Source organism: Littorina saxatilis, linkage group LG8 (genome assembly GCF_037325665.1).
Source record: "Littorina saxatilis isolate snail1 linkage group LG8, US_GU_Lsax_2.0, whole genome shotgun sequence".
Taxonomy (NCBI): domain Eukaryota; kingdom Metazoa; phylum Mollusca; class Gastropoda; order Littorinimorpha; family Littorinidae; genus Littorina; species Littorina saxatilis.
Window position 1 is genome coordinate 68,319,621 of NC_090252.1, and position 23,704 is coordinate 68,343,324.

The 23,704-nt window shown below is 39.6% G+C and overlaps 2 long non-coding RNA genes across 2 annotated transcripts; one reads left to right on the forward strand and one right to left on the reverse strand.

The window, feature by feature from the left end:
- Positions 1-310: 310 nt before the first annotated feature.
- LOC138974234 (uncharacterized) lies at positions 311-21,759 on the reverse strand. The gene is made up of 6 exons (XR_011458353.1): positions 20,837-21,759; positions 20,506-20,547; positions 19,890-19,968; positions 18,854-18,975; positions 18,187-18,233; positions 311-1,868 (listed from the first exon to the last, which is right to left on the reverse strand). It is a non-coding gene; the product is annotated as an uncharacterized lncRNA (long non-coding RNA).
- Positions 7,835-15,823, forward strand: LOC138974233 (uncharacterized). Its single transcript, XR_011458352.1, has 5 exons — positions 7,835-7,998; positions 10,249-10,412; positions 10,943-11,016; positions 12,495-12,590; positions 13,153-15,823. It is a non-coding gene; the product is annotated as an uncharacterized lncRNA (long non-coding RNA).
- Positions 21,760-23,704: the final 1,945 nt, after the last annotated feature.

Genomic DNA, 23,704 nt, shown 5'->3' on the forward strand with positions numbered 1-23,704 from the left:
CCTCGTTCAATACCACAAATGCCAGTATTATACTTCAGACTCCTTTTGGAGGAATGTGTGGGGTTTGGGTGTTGAACTTGAAGTGGCAGATTGTTTGCACAGGTATGAATGTTCGTACATTCGTACGTGCACGCATGTATGCAGGCATTTGTTTGTCAAGCAGGAACATGCAACATTTTGTTGACCGTATGTGAGTGCGTGTGTAATAAAACCAACGACAAACAATACAAAAAGCTCCAGCTCTGCTTCTTCACCAGTCACAGACGCATTGCGTTGTTCAGCTTTCCAGAAATATATTAACTCAGTCAGAACCGGCTTCATGAATATTTTATTTCAGGAAAAAGTCAATCGAATCTACACAAAAAAAGGTTATTGCGTTGTTCTGTCTTTGAGACTGTACCACGTAATATTGAGCTTCTAGAAGAAACATGTCTGTGGCATAGTTTGACCCAACAGATAGAGAAGTCAACAGAGGTATTCTGCCGTCAGCAGCTTTATTGCTGTTTTGAATTTGATCTTGCATAATTTTATTACATAATTTTGCAACACACAAAGAAATCGTAATTGAATATTTTACGCAAAATTGAATAATTCACAAACATGTTTGTATGAACAAATATTATTTTAAGAAAATATGAGTGTGAGGATGGACGTATTTTGAGTGAAGTAGCAGAAATTCTTTTTAAGTTCTTTAGCTACATGCACACGTTCTGTTAATTACGTTCTTAGCAGGGAGATCCAGATTAATAATACTGCTGGGACAGGTTGTGGTTTCCATACACACTTTGAATACAGGAAAACAAAAACAAAAACACAGTTAAAAAAAATGTGCACATAGGATTAAATCATTAAAGTGTACAGAATAAAAGCAACATATGTACAAAAACAAATCTCGTGGTTCTCTTGTCAAACCCACTCTAGTAAGCACAGAATAGGAGAGAAGATTTTGGAGAAGGTGGCTTTACCTACTGAAGTAAATGATCAAGAGGATTCTAAGCATCCAGTGCTAAAGCTCTCAAATCACAAGACATACACACTTGTTGTGGCTATCCGAACTGTTGATTTAAAAAAAAAACATACCTACAAATTGAAAACATCTATTACAAAATTATGTATATTGTATGGATCTGTCTTTGTAAAATATACTGTACAGAAAATTTTAAATAATCTGCACAAAAATCTCGTGGTTCTCTTGTCAAGTAGTAGGCACAGAAAAAAAACCTGTGTTTTGTCTTGTAAATTATACTTTACTAAATGTGTACAGTATTCTAAGAAAAAAAAGTCTTCCTTTTTATCATATCAATTGCCTCCCTTGAATTTTATTTGTAAAATAATTCTGAGAAAAAAAAGCTTTCTACTTAAAAGCAGTGCAATCAAGAAAATGGGTACAACCTGTGTGTATACCTTTATTCCTTATTCTTTTTATTTAATTGAGGATGTCACTACGCAGTTTTACTGATTTAAAAAAAAATTCGCTTCAAATTATCTCCCTTGAAGAAACACTTCTTTTTACAATTAAATTTTGTTTACATGAAGAGGTAGTTTTAAGGGTATATATACAAAAAAACAATATTGCAACCTTAGATGTATTTACATTTGGACTAATTCCATTAAAAAAAAATTCAAACTATAAATGATAAATCAAAATAAAACAGATTTTGGGGCTGTACACAAGCTAATAGGATTAAACACGAAAGTCGTACCCAAGAATCGTCAAATACTTTTGCTAACAGCTATACTTAAACATAAGAAAATATGATCTGCATCTCTTGTTATGAAGATGATGGCACTGGTCCACCGAAGTGCATGCCATATATGCTTTACTGTGCGCTCTCCCTCTCAATGGTCTTTCTCTGGCTGACTCGATTCTGAGGAGATAAAAGAAAACACATTCAGTACAAGCTGTAAAAAATAACAACAAAACTAGTATTACTTAAACACTGGGCGAAAAGTCACGTTTTGGCACTATAACGTGGCATATAACATGAAACATGAAGTTAATCAACTGAATTTTGTGGCATTATACCTGTGCGATTCACATCAAGTTAGAAAAACTGCCGTAACGCAATCAAATCCCTGAGATTTTAGCGCGGTGCAAAACACAGTAAAACATCGAGTTTGGGTGTCTGCGTTTTGGACGTTTTCGCTACATTAACGCACGGCGATTCACGTCGTGTTAAACGCGTTTCAGCAGTGCGCAAAACACCACGAAACCTATGGAGTTTCGATAAGTTTTTCTGGTTTCTAAAACTTGATGTTAGAGTGTTGTTTTGATGGATTATTCTGCGTTTTCATCAGCCTGGTGCCGAACCTGCAGAATCAGACGATTATCGGCTCCCTCTCTCTCTCTCTAGTTTCTCTCTCAGCACGGTCACACACACACACACACACACACATACACACACTGCACATACATCATACACACACACACACCGTCACACACATTCACACTGTCACTGCACACGGCACACACACATGCACACACATGCACACACACACACACACACACTGTGACTGACACTGACTGACCGTCACACACACACACACACACACACGGGCACACACTGACTGACCGTCACACACACACACACGGGCACACAGTGACACACACACACCCCTTGAACTGACACACACACACGCACACACAACTGAACACACACATACACACACTGATCATCAGTTTATAAATGTGAAAAAAAGTGCAGTGCACAAACATTTTTGGGGGTATCTCTTATTTTCTCTATAATTATGAGCCTTGTCACAGTACAGTGTACACGAGAGACTGCATTGCCCGTGCGTTGAGCAGAGAAAGTAGGTCATTCTAACCTGACTATTTAGCGCGGTCAGATTTTAGTTTTCTTCTATATTCCTTTGCACTTTTGCTGGGGTAGGCTACTGGCCGAGTTAATCGTTTTCCCATGTGTGTGGGACCTGTAAGGAATTCGAAGCGGCGAAGGACCACAGATAGGCATTTGTTCTACTCCCCCCCCCCCCCCCCCTCCCCGAAACATCCGTCCGAGATGGTGGCTACTGACTGGACTTGCAACTTTCTCAACTTGTACAGTACGAACTGCAGTGACTCGAATTTGAGTTTTGGGATTTCTCTTGCTCTACCTTTTCTGATAATGTTTTACTTAGCTCGTGTTTAGATGCAATACATACTGTCTCTTTACATTTAGTCAAGTTTGTGTGTGTGTGTGTGTGTGCGTGTGCATGTGTGTGTGTAGAGCGATTCAGACCAAACTACTGAACCGATCTTTATGAAATTTTACATGAGAGTTCCTGGGTATGATATCCCCGGACATTTTTTTATTTTTTTCGATAAATACCTTTGATGACGTCATATCCGGCTTTTTGTAAAAGTTGAGGCGGCACTGTCACACCCTCATTTTTCAATCAAATTAATTGAAATTCTAGTCAAGCAATCTTCGACAAAGGCCGGACCTCGGTATTGCATTTCAGTTTGGTGGCTTAAAAATTAATTAATGACTTTGGTCATTAAAAATCTAAAAATTGTAGAAAAAAAATGTATAAAACGATCCAAATGTACGTTCATCTTATTCTTCATCTGACATCATTTTCTGATTCCAAAAACATATAAATAAAAATATAAATTTTTTTATCAAAATTAAATTTTCGAAATCAATTTAAAAACACTTTCATCTTATTCCTTGTCGGTTCCTGATTCCAAAAAAATATAGAGATGATATGTTTGGATTAAAAACACGCTCAGAAAGTTAAAACGAAGAGAGGTACAGAAAAGCGTGCCGTCCTTCTCAGAGCAACTACTACCCCGCTCTTCTTGTCAATTCCACTGCCTTTGCCACGAGCTGTGGACTGACGATGCTACGAGTATACGGTCTTGCTGAAAAATTGCATTGCGTTCAGTTTCATTCTGTGAGTTCGACAGCTTGACTAAATGTTGTATTTTCGCCTTACGCGACTTGTTTTGTTTTAGGATCGATTTTGATAATGATTGAGAAAGGAGAATAGCCGGTGTTAGTTTTACAGTCGGTTTTATGAAGTTTGAGTAAAGAAGTGCGTGGTTTTTACCCTCCCTTTCGTTTCCCTTCCCCTTCTTTAGTTTGCTATTATTGTGCCTAAGAGCCGAAATGGCTGCACTCTAACTCATCTTTGATCTCCCAAAAGACTCTATAAACAAACTAGTGTATCAAGAGGCTGGCTGGCTGCCCCTCGATAATAAGTCGGCCCAGTACGTATCAAGAGCAAGTACTTTTGACAATGCTGTGAACGAAGAGCTCACTGCTGAGTTCGACACAATAACCTCGGCCTCTTACCAAAACCTAAAAAGAAAAACACCCAAAATACACGAAGCAACGATCCCACTAGCAGACTATATGTTCAACCGATATTTCAAGAAAGTGGGGGTAAACCCAGGTAGGATGGCCCACATTCCCATTCACCCCTTCCCATTTTGGTTCATGGAATCCCCCATTATCATCCCTGATCATGATCTGGGTGTAACAAAAAAAGATAACCCTGTACTTGTCTCATCAATAGTAAAAGAAATAATCTCAAACAATAACAAAGATCACCTACAAATATTTACTGACGGCTCCAAAAAAATGATGACCAAGCTGACTGTGCTTTTGTCATTCCTGACCTCAAAATAAGTTAAAAAAAAATTAAACTCAACAAGGATGTGTCCATTTTCACTGCAGAAATGCTGGCTACGTTATCTTAAGAGCATGCCACTATATCAATGACCCCCCTCGACCTCCAACAAGAGTCGTGATTCTCTCCGACTCAAAACCAGCATAACTGCTCTTCAAAATGGTTCCAGAAACCGAGAAGAGCTTCAGACGGAAATATTGTTCCTCTGTCACCAGATCATTGCCTCTTGAACAGAACTGACCCTTAGGCTACGTACTTCCCCTCACACACATGGATCAGAGGCAAGGATATGGCTGACAGAGAAGCAAAAGAGGCTGTTACAGATCAAGCAGCATTTCATGACATAAAATTAACAAAGACGGGAGCAAAACACAAAATGGCCAAAGTTGCCTGGCGTCACTGGGAAACAGAATTGAAAATAGAAGGCAATGCCCATGGTTGGCTTATTCTGCCCCGACAAACAAAACAAAACAGGCCTACACTCCCCACCTCCCTCCTTAAAATACTTCTCAGAATTCGCACGGATGGCCATGGATGCGCTCACAAGTGCTTTCCCCGTCTCTGTGAATGTGGACAGTTTATATCTTTGTTACACCTCTTTGACCGCTGCCAATCACTCCAGCAAGATTTCTGCAACCTACACACCCTTGTCAACGAACATAACCTGAAACCCCATGAGTTTTTTTTTAGATAAACATTGCACGCTTCAATGGAAGCTAGCATACACCCTGTGTCTCTCAATAGTAGAAGGCTGAAATAGGATATCTGTTTTAAAAAAAAACCTGATCTCCGTTCCTCACACCGAGCTTTTTCTTCTTCATTGTATTATTTTTCCAGTTATCTATTTACTTACCTATTCAGCCAACAGTGTCTTGTCCCCACATAAAGCATATTAACTCTACCTGTCCTAAAGCAAGTTGCAGTTCTAAGAGGACGTTAAAACTAGTTATCATCATCAACACACACACACACACATATGAAAGAACCCATGTATATTTTTATGATTGTTGTTTTGGTCTGAATACAATTTGGAATCTTACTACACTCTTGTTAATTGATTTTACATTTTGTTGTCAGAAGTATTTTGTTCGTCGGTTCGTGTCTGGTGCGTGTGGTTTGAATGCCATCCTGTCAAATGTCTTTTAAAAACACATTCACGGTAACATCTTCGACGCAGACACAGACAGTTAGGAAGGGCTCCTTATATGGACCACTTTTTGTTTCATGCTGATAACTAGCTTGTTTTCTTGCGAAGAAGTTTTATTTTGTGTTTGGTAGTCCTTTTCTCTTAGGTTAACCGTTAGGCCTTATTAGAGTGAAATAGCTTTGATAAACATTCAACAAAAATTAAATACAGACAAAATCACAAATGGTCCATAATAGGAGCCTGGGCGCCTAATATGGATCAGTGAAGCGGCCTTCACAAATCACTGTAAAAAGCCCCCTATACTTCAAAATAACATGATACAACTTAGTGTACAAGTCAGTCTAATTCAAATATGCTTTAGATTGATCTGTTTCGGGTTGATGAGAGCATTATTTGAAGCACACCAGGAAACTAAAGAAGCTTATCAAAAACAGAGTGAAAATAAGTGAAATTATCAACTTCCACGAAAAGAAGACTTTTTTTTTTAAATCTCGAGGACTAGTTATAGGTTATTTCCAGCAAGCTTCTTAATGAATTATTGAAAATAGCTTTTAGCTTTTTTTTCTCGATTTGTTGAAGGTGGTCCATATTAGGGGACTCGCACATACTTTGAGATCTTGCTAATATTTTTTGTTTGCACGGTAAAAACTCGGGGTCAACCCTGCTAAAATGTAACAAATGCGGTCTTAGCTGTCATATATAGCAATTTTTGTGTGATAAAAGCTTTGGCTGTGGACAGAAACGAGTCCGTTTTCGGCGGCAAAGCCGTTTAGAGTGAACGCTGCCAAACTGAGTGAAAAAAAGAGAAAAAGCCTAACGGTTTTGAGATTTGTGTTTCTGCAATACAGCGAACAAAACTTTTTTGAGCGCTCAAGCGCCGTTAGTTTTTCAGAACAGGAGGTGGTCCATATTAGGAGCCGGTCCATATTAGGAGCTACGTGAAGCTACCACCGCTCGGCTTTACACACACACACACACACTTTTAATTAGTTGCTTTTGGCAGCGCACACGGCCTCATCATCTGAACTTGAAACAAGATCGCGTAAGGCGAAAATACAATATTTAGTCAAGTAGCTGTCGAACTCACAGAATGAAACTGAACGCAATGCCATTTTTCAGCAAGACCGTATACTCGTAGCATCGTCAGTCCACCGCTCATGGCAAAGGCAGTGAAATTGACAAGAAGAGCGGGGTAGCAGTTGCGCTAAGAAAGATAGCACGCTTTTCTGTACCTCTCTTTGTTTTAACTTTCTGAGCGTGTTTTTAATCCAAACATATCATATCTATATGTTTTTGGAATCAGGAACCGACAAGGAATAAGATGAAAGTGTTTTTAAATTGAATTGATTTGGACCGAATTTAATTTTGATAATAATTTTTATATATTTAATTTTCAGAGCTTGTTTTTAATTCGAATATAACATATTTATATGTTTTTGGAATCAGCAAATGATGGAGAATAAGATAAACGTAAATTTGGATCGTTTTATAAATTTTTTGTTTTTTTTACAATTTTCAGATTTTTAATGACCAAAGTCATTAATTAATTTTTAAGCCACCACGCTGAAATGCAATACCGAAGTCCGGGCTTCGTCGAAGATTACTTGACCAAAATTTCAACCAATTTGGTTGAAAAATGAGGGCGTGACAGTGCCGCCTCAACTTTCACGAAAAGCCGGATATGACGTCATCAAAGACATTTATCCAAAAAATGAAAAAAACCGTTCGGGGATTTCATACCCAGGAACTCTCATGTCAAATTTCATAAAGATCGGTACAGTAGTTTAGTCTGAATCGCTCTACACACACACACAGACACACACACGCGCACACGCACATACACCACGACCCTCGTTTCGATTCCCCCTCGATGTTAAAATATTTAGTCAAAACTTGACTAAATATAACAACTACAAAACACAACAACGTACAACAACAGCATGGTTGTGCCTGTCGGGTTATCAGTCACCATAAGGTGCCTGTACTTGTCAGTCTCTCTTTTTAGATCAGTGCCAGTGGCCTGTGCCGGCGATAGTTTGGTAACGTCGCGCAGACCGCGCATGCGCCATGTACAGTAAACTGTTATCACAAATGGCGGATAAATCTAACTCGTGCAAAGAAACGTTTCAAAACCAAGCTTTATGGACGTTTTTATGACTACGTACTCCAGCAGACATCAACTTGAGGTCGACGTGTGTGGGGTTTGCTCAAAATACGTAAGTATTCGTCAGCCGTTTGGCTTCTCGAATTAAGTTTCAACTTTGTCTCTGTCTCGAACCACAGGCGGAAGGTATTCACTCAATCACTGGACCACAACTTCCTTATGTACAGTGTTTGGTATTGAGTATGAAAGTAGTCTTGTGGTCCAGTGGACGATACCTTTCGCCTGTGCTCGAACCAAATACTAAGCTTACCAGTTACCACACTGTCATACTCATAGTCATAGTGATAGCACTGATACATTTGTACAGGTAAACATGGCTGTTTGCTGAAAATCAGTCTTTGTGAAAAATTGCAATGATGTCTCTGAAGTTTGATTCAGTCCCTAATTCATTCAGTGATTCATTTTGATGGGACGTCAACCCATGGTGAGACTAATAATGATATTTGATCGTATTCTGCCAGTGCCATTGCCAACTGCCATTGTTGTTCTTGTGTGCACTAATTAGTAATTTACTAGCAATAGGAGTTCGAGTTCTACTATAGTAGTATTTTACTAAATCATTACTACTAGTACTAAATACTACTGCTACTACTAGCTTTAAACAAGCTATGGTTTGAATGACCAGCTAAATGCTAATAGTTAATAAGTACATTATTTTTGCATCAGCGAGGTATACATAAATTTAACGAAGTGGATTCACAGCGCGCGTCGCGTTGTGCAGCGTTGCGATTTACAACGCGCTGCACTACGAGGAACGCTGCGATTCACGACGCGCGATGTATTCTGCCGATACATTTCCTTCACAATCGCAAAGTTTACAACAGCTACATCTATCTGATCTATTTGAGAAATAAAACTGTCAATAAAACGAAAAACAGAGCTGAGCCATTCTCTCTCTCTCACTCTTTCAACTGAATTCACCAGTATATCGCCGCGTCGATGTAAAAACGTGCCTACCTCTGCTGAACAATCCTTCTCATTGCGGTCAATGCGCATGCGCCAATCTTGGACTTACAAAAATGCGACCCTTTGACCGATCGAACCATGGGTTAGGGTAAGGCTAAGGGTTAGGTTGTTCACGACCTGATTAATCTCCCCATGTTAGCGCATGCGCATTGACCGCAATGAGAAGGATTGTTCAGGCAGAGTTTTCAGTTTGTGACACCGACCTTGAATACTTGGCAGTCATACTCATACTCATATCACTACATGTCATTGCAATGGCTTCTACTATATATATATGGAAAGGAGCTGAGTTTTTAAACTGGGATGACGTTTTTAAACAATTATCCGAGTACAGTGCCGCGGAACTGTTAATCGGTGTCACACCAGTTTAACACTTCAGCAGCCATTTTGGAATTCGCGCATGCGCAGATCATTTTTTCAGCGTGGGTTTTTTTCCAGTTGATTTGAACGCGTATATATATATATTCAGTCTGCATAAAGTGCAATTTTGTAGTCTTGCAGCCCTGAAGTTGCTTTCAAAGAAAGACTGTAAAATGTTGCTGATAATCATGCATACATGTACAAAAATAAAGCGCATCAACAATCTGCGCTGGTGAGAGCAATAGCCGCGCTCTGGGAATCGCTGCGCTGCACAACGTGCCGCGCTCTGTGAATTGCCGCGCTGCACAGCGCGCTGCGCTCTGTGAATCGCTTGCCTAAATTTAAATATTTTATTAAACAAGAAGAGCAAACGCTCGATCGAGTCACTTTCGCAGTTCTGAATATTATATGAGGCATCAGATGGACAGGAAGAAATTGCTATTCACAACACAATGAGTCACGTTCACATAAAATTTGAGCCCGGTCACTTTTATAGTTTACGAGAAAAGCCCAACGTTAAGTTGTGTGTTGCCGAACAGAAAAGGCTAGTTATCTCCCTTGTTTTTCTGATAACGTTCGTAAAAGGCTACAGATGTAAATACTTTGATGTAAAGAATAATCCTACAAAGTTTCAATCACATCCGATGAACTTTGTCAAAGATATAAAATGTCTAATTTTTCCTTTGACGCTGACCTGTGACCTTGAAAAAGGTCAAAGGTCAACGAAACCATCGTTAAAGTGTAGAGGTCATTGGAGGTCACGACTAAACAAAATATGAGCCCGATCGCTTTGATAGTTTCCGAGAGAAGTCCAACGTTAAGGTGGTGTCTACGGACGGCCGGCCGGCCACGGCCGGCCGGACAGACTAACACTGACCGATTACATAGAGTCACATTTTCTCAAGTGACTCAAAAAATACCGCATGGTTTTGCTTGACCAAATCATTTATCAGCTAACAATATGCTTTTATTTCAGTTGGACCTGACTTGAGCATGGTTCCGTTGTCTCCGCAACAACAGATTGGTTACTCAAGAATTGCAGGCATGTCCAGTTTGCAGCATGTGCAGGCTGACCCCGCTGAGTGTGAAGATCTGATGGCTGATCTAGACACAACATAAGCTGCTTGACACTATTCCAAGGTAAGCAAGAAGCTTTGAAAATAGTTACTTAAGTGTTACTTAGTAAGTGTACATTTTTGTGGGTGAACCATCGGTAACCGTCCCCGTCCCCCCCCCCCCCCCCACCCCTCGACACCCCCACCCACACATACAAACACGCACACAAACTTGGGTTTGTACTACAACTATTAGTATTAACTACTCTTCATAAATGAGTTATGTAATTCATCAGAGGTTTGAAGTCATTATGGTTTTGCAAATTAGTAAGAGACTATGTGGGTGCATGGATTCAGTAATGCGCAATTAATACATGCAATACTCCTGCTGGTGAGTTCACTACAAACAGGTACTACATTAGAACTGATCTATGTTATTTGTTAATGAGGATGATTAATCGTAATCTCACTGTCAAACTGTCATGATACTATTGCCATTGACAGTGCTAGATCACTTCATAAAGTTATTTTAGTAAGTAATCATATGATATTGATAATTTTGATAAAGTGATTTACTGACGGTGACAATGACATGTTATCTTCATACTATTCCAGGTACAAGATGCTAAACGTGCAGATATCAAGGGCTTGGGATTTCGGCTCCTGGAGATGCTACTTGTAACTCTTTTGTGAGTACCGATGTATACTGGGTGTTTTCTCAGTTTTTGTCCGCTGTCAGTGTGAGATTTATATTGTGGTACAGTGGAACCCCCCAATTTAAGACTCCCTCCTTTTAAAGACCTTGTTTTCTCAGACTTTCTGTTCACAACCTCTGTAAAATTACCCCCTTTTAAGACTCCCTCCTTTTTAAGACTGAATTTTCTCAGATTATTGTAGGTCTTAAAAGGGGTGTTCCACTGTATAACCTGTTTTTCTAGTTTCATGGTTTAGCCACGACTCACTTTGAATGAGGGTCATCTGCCAGGCATTTAGCTGATTATCTGATAGTGATAAGTGATATTTATTAATTTGCTATTTATAAATTACAGTTGCAGTAAACTAACACTGTCGCACAAAGTATGTGACTTTAAAAAAAGATTTGTTTGTAATCATGTGAGCTCTGTCCACTAGATGATGGAGAAGGGAATTTTTCCAGTTGAGTCTGCAACATGGATTTTTCTCTCTCAGGATAACAAATACAGCAGGGTTCGTACAGGTCATGGAAAACCTGGAAAGTCATGGAATTTGATTTTTAATTTTCCAGGCCTGGAAAGTCATGGAATTTCAATTCAAGTCATGGAAAGTCATGGAATTTAAAAAAAAAAGAAAGAAAGAAAAATTAACCTTTAGCACGCCAGCGGCGATTTTCGTTGCCCAGCCATTCCACCCCCACCCCCGCGATTTGCGTCTCCAGCACAAGGCTTGTTCGTATGACCAACTTCTCGTTCATATTTGCATACGAGAATAACGGTATTTTTAACGGCACTTGAGCCAAAGCGAGGCTCACTTCCTTCCGTTATCTCGTCGTGTCGTCTGCGCTGCATTTGAGTCGGTTTCGTCGAAGTTTTTTGTTTTTGCATCGATAAAGTACTTTAGCGCTTCGACAAGCAAGATGGAGGATGATGAGTTTGAAACTTTCTTTCAGTTGTTTCTTGACAACAAAAAGTATGCGGAATTGGAACGAATTACCGAGGAAGATCTTCGCAATGAACTGTGTATCGCGGTGAAAAAAATGACAGTTCGTCAAGTCACAGTGACGGTTACGAAACAGAATTTACGAAAGTGCAGATGGATACAAACAGTGGCTGGTCCAGTTTAGTGAAATGACAGGACCAGCAAACATTACCGATAATCTGACTGCCTAGCAAATGCTTGACTTGCTTGTCGAAGAGACACTGCGTAGAAACTGACTCAAATTCAGTGCAAAGCAAGCCAGTGTCAAAACTGGCAGTGACAAGACGTAAAAAGTTTGCGTGTTCGAAAATGGCGACCTGTGGATCTAGTCATGGAAAATGTTATTGAGGCTCATGAAAAAGTCATGGAATTTTGTTTCTAAAAAGCAGTGGGGACCCTGTACAGTATGGAAGGAAAAATTTAGGGTTGGTGTGGCGATAACAATAAAGATATGTCATAGTGACTTGACTAATTGATTTGAATTCTGCTGCAGGTCAGTCGCTACTACAACTTCGAGGAAATACGACAGGACACCCTTCAGCTTGCTGCACCATGGTGTCTCTTGGAGAACAGCAAGGAACAGATACAGGTGGGGTCGGTTGGGATACCGTAAACAGACTATTTTGTTTTGTTGGCCTTAGCATAGAGTCTGGGGATGTGAGATGTGCATGATGTGTTGTTTGAATCTGACAGTGATTGTATGAATTTTTTATACATGTATTGTTGTCACGCGCTTTGAACTTCTGATAAGGCGCTTTATAAATGCCCGTTATTATTATTATTATTATTATAAATAGATACACACTTGTAAACTTATGTTAGTTTTCACACGTGAGCATGAAGGAATGTGCCTTTATGAGGAATGTATAGTGGCTTGCAATATTGAATTTGAGGGATGTTTGCAGTTATATAATATATTAGCACAGCTCAGTTTTCTTGAGGGTTCCATGAGAACAGTGAAATTCTCCTTTGAGGACTGAAAAATATCTTGGATAATTGGTCTTAATTGGAGGGGGGGGGGGGGTTTAAAAAATAAGTACATTCACATGTGTTTTTCATTTTCACTGTGTTAAGGTGGGGAGGTCCTTCTCTACTTCTTTCTTTGTTTTCCCATTGACATATTTTTGTTCTTGTCTATATTTTTTACATAGGTTCACCATTAGTCCTCATCCCCAGCCGACTGTTTCCGCTGAAGCCGTGAAGGATACTTCTTCATGTAGGCGTGGACATCTTTTTCGTCGCCATGCAAGGCTTCCAGTACCATATAATTTTGTGAATACTCTGGGGACCTGTCATCGACTTTGGAAGGACGCTTTATTTTATAACACTTTGTACCCCATCTTTGTTGACCAAGATTTTTTAAGCCGAGACCAGCTGTGCTGCAGCAGGTCACTCAGAATTCTAGAAACTGTGTATCAACAGGCTAGAATGCTGGCGTTAGATCAACGTTACAGGAAGCGACTGAAGCTAACCGTCTAGGCAGGATGCGGATATGTGCCGAATGAGAACAGATGCAATGTACATAGTGACTGTGTGTACAGATATATATATATATCCATACCTGAACTTTGTTAGATAAATTATCAATCAATCAATCAATATGAGGCTTATAGTTATATCACGCGTATTCCGTGGGTACAGTTCTAAGCGCAGGGATTTTGTTTTGATTTTTTTTTTATGCAATTTATATCGCGCACATATTCAAGGCGCAGGGATTTATTTATGTCGTGTGAGATGGAATTTTTTTACACAATACATCACGCATTCACATCGGCCAGCAGATCGCAGCTATTTCGGCGCATATCCTACTTTTCACGGCCTATTATTCCAAGTCACACGGGTATTTGGTGGACATTTTTAGCTATGCCTATACAATTTTGCCCGTCGCGATATAACCTTCGTGGTTGAAAACGACGTTAAACACCAAATAAAGAAAGAATACAATTTTGCCAGGAAAGACCGTTTTGTCAATCGTGGGATCTTTAACGTGCACCCCCAATGTAGTGTACACGAAGGGACCTCGGTTTTTCGTCTCATCCGAAAGACTAGCACTTGAACCCACCACCTAGGTTAGGAAAGGGGGGAGAAATAAATAGCGGCCTGACCCAGGGTCGAACACGCAACCTCTCGATTCCGAGCGCAAGTGCGTTACCACTCGGCCACCCATGCCGGTTGTTATGATCGCCACATTTTAGATCCCCCCCTCCCCCCTTTTCAAACTTCCCCGCTTTTAAGACCTTACGTTTTTGGATTTTCTGTTCACAACCTGTTGTGCATTTACCTCCATATTAAGCAGTGTTTCTTGTATAGAATATAGTCAATGTTTGTAAAGATTTTAGTCAAGCAGTATGTAAGAAATGTTAAGTCCTTTGTACTGGAAACTTGCATTCTCCCAGTAAGGTCATATATTGTACTACGTTGCAAGCCCCTGGAGCAGTTTTTTGAGTCACTTGAGAAAATGTGACTATGTAATCGGTCAGTGTTAGTCTGTCCGGCCGGCCGGCCGGCCGGCCGGCCGTCCGCAGACACCACCTTAACGTTGGACTTTTCTCGGAAACTATCAAAGCGATCGGGCTCATATTTTGTTTAGTCGTGACCTCCAATGACCTCTACACTTTAACGATGGTTTCGTTGACCTTTGACCTTTTTCAAGGTCACAGGTCAGCGTCAAAGGAAAAATTAGACATTTTATATCTTTGACAAAGTTCATCGGATGTGATTGAAACTTTGTAGGATTATTCTTTACATCAAAGTATTTACATCTGTAGCCTTTTACGAACGTTATCAGAAAAACAAGGGAGATAACTAGCCTTTTCTGTTCGGCAACACACAACTTAACGTTGGGCTTTTCTCGGAAACTATAAAAGTGACCGGGCTCAAATTTTATGTGAACGTGACTCATTGTTTTGTGAATAGCAATTTCTTCCTGTCCATCTGATGCCTCATAATATTCAGAACTGCGAAAGTGACTCGATCGAGCGTTTGCTCTTCTTGTTGATTAGTGCTTTTGTGAACAAGAAACAATTGACAAGTGGCACTATACCATCTTCCCCCTTTCCTCTATCCCATCTCCCCCTTTTCCTGTCGCAATATAACCTTGAATGGTTGAAAACGACGTTAAACAACAAATAAAGAAAGAAAAGAATTCATCAACGAGTGATTACTGCCTCACCATAGCAGTTAGGCCAGTCTTACTAACTCTTACTTTTATTAATGTGCCGTGATGCAAAGACGTTGAGCAGTTTTCAGATGTTTATGAATCTAGGGCTTTCAAAATTTACTGACATGTTGGACTCCATGACATCCAAACATGAAGTTCAGTTACCCCTTTTCAACTTTGAAGGTCACATTGTAGGCGAATTTTTAGTAAAAAGTTGGAACATTGGTGTGACTGTTCTTACTCACAAGGGAAGTGATTTAGTTATTTGCTGATTTTTATTTTGTATGGCCTTCTTTCACCCATTTAATCATTCATAAATGTTCATACCCAAGGGAAGTAATTCACATATATATCTATGGCCAATGTTTTCACAGGGCATCTGCCCCCCCCCCCCCCCCCCCTCCCAACACACACTCACATGGGCTAAAACTTACATGGCTTTTATGGGTATGACGCTCTTAATCACAAGGGAAGTAATTTACTGATGGTGTGTTTTCATTTCATGTGGCCTTCACCGATTTGAATAATTTATTTTAGCTTATCCAATTATAGTGTGGATGAACACTGTCTCCACTCAAAATAGTCCTTTGCTATTGTACATTGTGAATCAGCATTTTTGTTTTTGTCCTGTTTGAATAAAGTGCAATAATTTTACAACCAAAGTGTTAATGTTAAAGATGTTTACATAATGTGTGAAGGATGATGCATTTGAAAACTAATATTGTTAAATGTCAATTGACCTGTGACAAGTCAGCAAAGTGCAATATCCAAGCATGAAACCCGCACACAATTCCCAAACAACATGCTTTCTTTTCCACAAAATTCCATCCAGGTGAAAACAATTATGTGAACGTCATAACATGGTGTTTTTTTACATTAATAATCAAGCCTAACACCAACTAACATGGTGTTAATAGGCATTTGAGCAAGCTTTAACACCAACATAACATGGAGTTAATAGGCATTTGAGCAATCTTTAACACCAACATAACATGGGGTTTTGCATGTTAAACCAGCAATAACATGATGTTAATCACATTACAAGCAAGCTGTAACACCACCAAAACAAGCAGTTTTGCAAGTTAAGTCTACGATAACATGATGTTACTTGGCGTTAAACCAAAGCTTTAATGCCATCAAAACTTGACATTTTTGCATGTTACAGACATGCTGTAACATGGTTTAACATGATGTTTTGACCGTCGCAAAACGCGCTGAAATTCCAGGCAATTTCGCAGCGATAACTTCAACAAAATCCAATCAAAATCTGGCGTTGTCGTGAACACCAAAATGTGATAAACCCATTGAAACTTGAAGTTTTGTTGGGATTTTGAGTAGTTTTGTAAGATACAAAACGCCACTTTTCGCCCAGTGGAAGTAGCTGCTGGTTTCTGAGTATTTGATTGAAGGCCCAATCCGACTTGTAAGAAGTTTGCCCGACTGTCGCAGATTTGGTCAGGTATGGAGTAAAATCATGCCTCAATTTGGTAACATACAAACTGCAATATTCTAAGGCTGTGAGTGTGAGAATACATCGGTGCCACTTTTTGACTCACATGCGAAGCAAAAGTGAGTCTATGTACTCACCCGAGTCGTCCGTCCGTCCGTCCGTCCGGACGTCCGTCCGGAAAACTTTAACGTTGGATATTTCTTGGACACTATTCAGTCTATCAGTACCAAATTTGGCAAGATGGTGTATGATGACAAGGCCCCAAAAAACATACATAGCATCTTGACCTTACTTCAAGGTCAAGGTCGCAGGGGCCATAAATGTTGCCTAAAAAACAGCTATTTTTCACATTTTTCCCATTTTCTCTGAAGTTTTTGAGATTCAATACCTCACCTATATATGATATATAGGGCAAAGTAAGCCCCATCTTTTGATACCAGTTTGGTTTACCTTGCTTCAAGGTCAAGGTCACAGGAGCTCTTCAAAGTTGGATTGTATACATATTTTGAAGTGACCTTGACCCTGAACTATGGAAGATAACTGTTTCAAACTTAAAAATTATGTGGGGCACATGTTATGCTTTCATCATGAGACACATTTGGTCAAATATGATCAAGGTCAAGGTCACTTTGACCCTTATGAAATGTGACCAAAATAAGGTAGTGAACCACTAAAAGTGACCATATCTCATGGTAGAAAGAGCCAATAAGCACCATTGTACTTCCTATGTCTTGAATTAACAGCTTTGTGTTGCATGACCTTGGATGACCTTGACCTTGGGTCAAGGTCACATGTATTTTGGTAGGAAAAATGTGTAAAGCATGTGAGTCGTATGGGCTTTGCCCTTCTTGTTAAAAACTTTCTTTTTGTGTGTGCGCATGTTTTAGTGCCAAAAATGAAGAGGCCGAGTGCTCTCTCTGCAAAACTTGTGTGAAGCTTCAGAGCTCTATCAATGGTTTGAAAGAAAAAACATACTTTTCCATTTTTGACGTTCTTGTTCCCTTCCCTGTGAAATTTACTGTCCGTAGGTTACCGGATTTTGTTAATGTCCGTGAAAACCTCAACTATTCATTGCTGAGTGCCTAGTGATAGCTATCCCCCCCAACGACCTAGCACTGCTGAATCCTGATTCTTCCCATTGTTTGATTCTGTAATGAAATTGTGTAGTTGGTAGTTATGTGAGCTTCTTCTTGGAGGGGTGGGGGTGGGGGGGGGGGGGGGTGCTGGTTGGTTGGGTTTTTGGGGGTTATTAAACCATCAGATTAAAAAGTAAGACTTCATTGTAATGTGCAGATATTTGTTCAGGTGCCCACCATTTTCTATGTGAAAACATGTTGCTAACTAACATGAACCCAACCATAAAACGTGATGTAGGTGAGTAGCCCATCTAGAAAAAAGAACCTGTTCTAATTCGGAATTAGAACAGGTTCGTTTTTCTAGATGGGCTACTCACCTACATCACGTTTCATGGTTGGGTTCATGTTAGTTAGCAACATGTTTTCAAATTCTCATCAGGCAATCACGGCTGACACTAAACACAGAACAGGTGGGAGAGACATAATTCAATTTACTCACCTTTCTTGCATTGTGAGACTGGCCATATGAATCTGCTGAAGTAGTTCCTGCACATATTTAATCAAATATTCATCTTAATAACGTGTTAATATCGCTTGTTCTAGCAAATCAGACTTGACAGTTTTCTGATGGCTTGCACAATTTAAGAGCTTGCCTGTCCCCAATCATTACAATAAGAAACAACATCTAGTATGCAAGTATTTTCAGGGTATGAAGGTTTTAATATAATGTCGGTTCTTCTGGGGGCATGGAGAAACACCTTACACAAAGTAGAACATACACAACAAATTTCAAACAATTGAGGTCACACCATAGTTTTACTCACAAACAAACAACAGCAATACAATAAACAGTCTGCAAACGCCCACATGTTGTCTACACTAGGTATAAAGAAACAAAGAAGCACATGAAGACGGGCTTTGTCAAGTAGACCATTATAGCGAATGAGCAACAGCTGATGATCCAGACCACCAAATTGACATGATTTCCCCTTATTCAGTTTGTGATTGTAGTCATATTGACGATGCATGACTTCAATTTTTCAAAGTAAGTCTATTGGTGCGTTTACGGATACATTCATTGTCACAATTACGACATGCTAATGTCTAACCTGGGTAAACTTCAATTCATGACTTTTTTCAAACTGGCATAGAAATTATGAGCATACCAGAATTATTTTCCTGTTAGACTGTCTTCTTCTTTTTCTTCTTCTGCGTTTGATATTCAATTCATGGCTGTCATATCGTCAGGTCAGTGGCTGCCATGAAGTCTGCAGTCTTCAGTGTCGGACTGTCAAATTAGATGATATTGTAAAGAAAGTAAGTAACATCTCATGATATTCTAACTTCAATTACATCACCTGTCTCACAGTCTGCCTCTTTAAAAATTAATGAATAATTTCAGTAACATAATTTTTGGGTAAAAAATAAAAAGGTATGAGAAATAATCCTTACTTTTTTTGTAATAACCCTCACCACCAATTGTTTTATTTCATTTCCATTTTAACAGATTTAGCACCTCTCCGAAAGCCAGAAATACACTTTAAATCCCACGCCCCCCCCCCCCCCCCCCCCCTACATAAACTAATTAAATAACTAATTAAGGAAAAAAATCCTTACATCATAAAAAGTCAGAACCACCAAAACCACCCCCCCCCCCCCCTCCCACCCATCCAATAAAACCTGAATACAAAAACACTTCAAAATAAAAAATGAAAACATTTAATTCCACTTACAAAATATAAAAGTTGTTATGCTTTATTTTCATTATCTGTTTACAAACACATAAATTGCTGTGCAAATCTTTTTAAAAACATCAATGCCTGAGACACCAGTAACCTGTTTATATTGTTGACCTTGTAGCTTTTCAGTTTAAGAGGCTGTTCTGGAATCTGCACTAAAGTCAAACATAACCATGAATACCGTGGGAAAAATACCAAGACCGAAAAAATAACACCAACCGACACTCCTCACCCTTATTTCACCCACTATGCCAACCCAAAGACTGGAAAATAATAATCAAATACAGAATGAACAAAAATGCTTGATTTCATTTCTTCAATGATAAGTTGAAAATCTTCATTCTTCATAATAATGTTATTAGCATAATGTGTAATTGCCACAATTTACAGAGTTTAATTAAAAAAAATGATGCGATAAAAATCAAAGTGAAAACATTTGTTTTTATACTGATACCTTATTTACCTTGTGGCTTGTGTGCCTCAGGTTTAGGAGCGGCTCAAACGTCCTCTGCTCCTCAGTCTGCAAGAAATTAAGCGATGGCCTGAAGGAGAATAGAAAAAGATCCTTTGTCAGCACCCTGTGACAGTATGTGTGTGGGTGGGTGTGTTAGATAAATAGGTGGGGGGGGGGGGGGGAGGTGCAATAGCTACCACGCCTAATGCAGTCTGCAAAACAAGTGCAACACTTCTACAGAGCTTTTATGATACAAACTACAAAGCTTCAAATAAGAAACACATTACAATCAAATGAAAGCTGAGCCTGTCATTGCAAAATAAGGAATATACAACAATCCAGTGGCATGTAAAATATTGTTCCTTCAGAAAGATGGCTCTGACAGCAGAAACAATTTAACTTGAAGTTTGAGTCCAAAATTATTTCTCTACATTAGTGAACGTACTTGCAGTAATACCCCTCACACATGAACTATTCACAGACTGAATAACAGTGTGTTCCCAATGTTGCTTCCGTGTATCGGTTAGATCCATCTCGGTTAGATCCATCTGCAGAGTACGGATTGTCATCCGTTTAATATTAAAAAGGAAAAACAATCAGAACTTGTCATCAGTGATCAACCTACCTTGCAAGAGTGGGGTGAAACACTCACTTCCTGCCAACATGTCTGCAAAAAAAAGAGGAAACAATACCAATGGAAGCTTAAAATGGTTCTTTTGTTCAATATGTGTACACGTGCTTCATTTCTGGGGTGAAAGTGTAAAATATATTGATGGATTGATAGAACAATATTGCCTCAAGTTCACCGCACCAAAAAATACTTATCAATCAACATTGTCATCACTCGATCAGCTGTTCCATCTCTTTCATAAGTGTGTGTGTGATGGTGTGAGCGTGTGTGTGTTTGTGTACGTGTGTGTGTGTTTGTGAACAAGCGTTGAAAAACGTATGTTTACCTTGCTCTAGATCTACCGACTTTCGTAGGCGGAGACTTCTCTGCCGTGACAGCGGCTTCGTTTCCCTGGCAGAATTCAACATCTTGTACAGATCTGCCGGTGATTTTCATTTCCTCCGCTTCTAGAGTCACTTGATCCACAGATTTAACGAACATTGAATGTTCTTTTAGTTCTTGTGACGGAAGTAAAATCAAGGAATTAAGTGGGCATTCCTGAGCCCTCTGCTGGCTTCATGTCCACAAAGTAAATCGCACAAACTTGCAGGGTTTGGGGGGTAGTTTATTACTTTGAAGAAGAACAGCTAGTCGTCGCTGCCCGTTCAGCATTCTTCGCGCGACTTTTGTTTTGCAGAGGAAGGCATATGCAGTTTTTTTTCCTGATGAATGTTGCCAGGGTGCACAAACTGAGAAAGCATTCCCGATTTTCCACAATTTTCTACTTCTTTACAGTCTTTTGCACAACATGATTTATAACTGCCGGTGTACGTCTAATTCATGATGCCAACCAGCTGGGTCAAAAGTTACGTTCGAGAAAATACTCGTTGAACTAAGTTCCAAACGAATGTCAAGGCCAGTTCTTGACTGGTTTTGAACTGAAGTTGGGCTCCAAATGAAAATAAACACTTCCTCCAGCTGCGCGACCCATTGATAACAACAGTTGGAACTGGTAGGAAGATGAACAGGTCTTGCGAACTGGCTACACACTGTCAAGTTACGGTTCAAGTTTAAGTTCAAAGTAAACACTCAACTGAGGTTGCAGGTAATGGCGGACTTGACTTCCTTCATAACCAAATATCACTCTTCTGACAAAAAAACGCAAATGCTATGTTAAACCGGAAAATACGTAAACCGGAAAAGGAAGCGCATCAAAACCAAAATGGCAGCCCCCATGAAATACGAAAGGTCACGGAAAAAAGTCGTGAATAGGTATGTTACAAAATGCGTGCGCAGCTCAATTTTTGACGTCATTGAAAATGGCCCCCCATTTTCTGATCACTCACACTGTCTCTGTTTTGGGGTCCTCTTTTCTATTCTTGTCCAAATTTACATCACTTGGGCACCCTGTCGAAGACGTAGAGCACATTCTTGACTTTAAGATTGAGAAAGATGGCGAGTCCAACACTGTCGAGCTCGCCGGCCAGAATATCGGGCGAAGAAGACACAAAAGAGGTACTTTTATAAACCAATTTATAGCCTTTGAACTCTTATGAGACCCCTCTGAACAGTTAGTTTGACCATTTTCCTGCTGTTTCCCAAAGTTTCAAGTCGATAAAGCGATGCGAAGTACCTTTTAACGGATGCGCCGCTTTGCGCCCGGATTGGCACCCTTGTTGTATTCACATCCAAGATGGCGGTCGGTAAAGTTCGTCTGCTCTCAGTTTCATACTAACTTACTAAAAAAAAAACTAAAAAAAAATATTTTTATTTTTTATAGTTGTTTAGATAGAGCTCTGAACCTTTCTTTTGATACCAAATTGAACAATATTGATAAACAAATGTGTGAGTTACAGTTAATTTTAGCTGAAAAATGTCAAAAATGGTTTCAATTTATCCTCTTTGCCTCTATTACGAATTTTATTACTTTAAAAATTCATAACTCGGGTTACACTTATCCAATCTCAAAGTTATATATACCATTGGAATGCTGATTTTCTGCTCTTTCAAGTGATATTGATCAAAATGTTAAATGAAAATTTTGAATTTTTTTGTAACATACCTACATTCTAAGCAATGCGATGTATTTACTATCACCGTATGGGTTATTGTTCAAACGTGAACGCTGTTAAATAAATGTAAACTTTCGTTGTGTAAATAGGTATGCGGTGATATTGGGCAGTAGATGGCTGGAACCTCCCAGTTATCTGTCAGTCTTTGCTAAGGGTGACAATAAAAAAAAAATATGTGGGACTCGCAGCTTGCAGAACTTGTGTTGGTCACAGAAAAACAAACCCATCAGGATGTTTCCTAGTCACACAATCTGTTGCATGCTAGCTGTGACCAAGAACTGGGGTGGGGGTGGGGGGGGATGGTGGTGTGTGTGTGTGTGTGTGTGTGTGTGTGTGTGTGTGTGTGTGTGTGTGTGTGTGTGTGGGGATTTCTTAGAACCAGAGCTGGCTGGCAAAAGGAGACGATGGAATTGTTGAAGGGGGAGGGGGTGGGGAAGGGGGGGGGGGGGTCGTAACTACTACCAACCCCACGCCAATTATTTCTACAACTGGGTTCTCTTGCCTGCGGGTCACAGAGGGGAGGGGGGGGGGACGTCTTAATTTTAACCATGATTATTTTGTTTACAGTTGTTTACGTTTTCACACCAGATGAGTAAAACTCAAATTCAATAGCATCCACGAAACTGTGTAAACACTGCATTGAATATAAGAGAATATGTTTCATTTAGTTTTTATGAGGTAAATTAAACTTGCATGTCACGCAATTATGTCGACCAAAAACGAGAATGCTGATATCTACCTTTGCTCACTGTACTGGAAGCTCTTTTACGGCAGAAGTTATTCTTCAACTGAAACTTGTTTATTTGAAGAGTTCCAATATTCAACAGCACCAGACAATATTTTACGGGACTGATGTTATATTATGGAGCGACTTCCAAGAATGAGGCATAACATGAACATCTAAACAGAGCTGTCATAGCTGAGTAAAAACAGTGCCTTGCTGCTCATCACACACTTTCAACACACGCCCGCCTAGACCGTCTGGGCCTGGTGACTTGCCGTATTGATAAGTGAAAAAAATATGTAACATATTTAGTGCAGCTACCGAGCAAAATCACCATTACAAACCAGTATTTCTTGCCGTTTTCCAAGATTGTGGTCTTTCAAGCGATGTCATAAGGTGCACAGTGCAATGGTTTTTA